This window comes from Haemaphysalis longicornis, unplaced genomic scaffold (assembly GCF_048455015.1).
Source record: "Haemaphysalis longicornis isolate Haplotype H1 unplaced genomic scaffold, Haemaphysalis longicornis Haplotype H1 scaffold_11, whole genome shotgun sequence".
Lineage (NCBI taxonomy): Eukaryota > Metazoa > Arthropoda > Arachnida > Ixodida > Ixodidae > Haemaphysalis > Haemaphysalis longicornis.
In genome coordinates, this window is record NW_027526214.1 from 87,341,669 (window position 1) to 87,343,055 (window position 1,387).

The window sequence follows — 1,387 nt, forward strand, 5'->3', positions numbered from 1 at the left end:
AGTCAGCACCCGGTGTCATCGCGGCGATCGAGAACGGGAGTGAGCTGCACTTCGTGAGGCAGCACCCGGCGTCATCGCGGCGATCGAGAACGGGAGTGAGCTGCACTTCGTGAGGCAGCACCCGGCACCATCCCGGCGATCGAGAACGCGAGGGAGCTGCACTTCGTGAGGCAGCACCGGGCACCATCGCGGCGATCGAGAACGGGAGTGTACTGCACTTTGTGAGTCAGCACCCGGCGTCATCGCGGCGATCGAGAACGGGAGTAAGCTGCACTTTGTGAGGCAGCACCCGGCGTCATCGCGGCTATCGAGAACGGGAGTGAGCTGCACTTCGTTAGTCAGCACCCGGTGTCATCGCGGCGATCGAGAACGGGAGTGAGCTGCACTTCGTGAGGCAGCACCCGGCACCATCGCGGCGATCGAGAACGGGAGTGTACTGCACTTCGTGAGTCAGCACCCGGCGTCATCGCGGCGATCGAGAACGGGAGTGAGCTGCACTTTGTGAGGGAGCACCCGGCGTCATCGCGGCTATCGAGAACGGGAGTGAGCTGCACTTCGTTAGTCAGCACCCGGTGTCATCGCGGCGATCGAGAACGGGAGTGAGCTGCACTTCGTGAGGCAGCACCCGGCGTCATCGCGGCGATCGAGAACGGGAGTGAGCTGCACTTTGTGAGGGAGCACCCGGCGTCATCGCGGCTATCGAGAACGGGAGTGAGCTGCACTTCGTTAGTCAGCACCCGGTGTCATCGCGGCGATCGAGAACGGGAGTGAGCTGCACTTCGTGAGGCAGCACCCGGCGTCATCGCGGCGATCGAGAACGGGAGTGAGCTGCACTTCGTGAGGCAGCACCCGGCACCATCCCGGCGATCGAGAACGCGAGGGAGCTGCACTTCGTGAGGCAGCACCGGGCACCATCGCGGCGATCGAGAACGGGAGTGTACTGCACTTTGTGAGTCAGCACCCGGCGTCATCGCGGCGATCGAGAACGGGAGTAAGCTGCACTTTGTGAGGCAGCACCCGGCGTCATCGCGGCTATCGAGAACGGGAGTGAGCTGCACTTCGTTAGTCAGCACCCGGTGTCATCGCGGCGATCGAGAACGGGAGTGAGCTGCACTTCGTGAGTCAGCACCCGGCGTCGGCGCGGGGATGGAGAACGGGAGAGAGATGCACTTCGTGAGGCAGCTCCCTGCGTCGGCGGAAAGATCTAGAACGGGACAGAACTGCACTTCGTGAGGCAGTACCCGGCGTCGGCACGGCGACCGAGAATGCGAGTAAGCTGCACTTCGTGAGGCACCCCCTGGCATCATCGCGGCGATCGAGAACGGGAGAGATTTGCACTTCGGGAGGCAGCGCCCGGCGTAATCGCGGCGATCGAGAACGAGAGTGA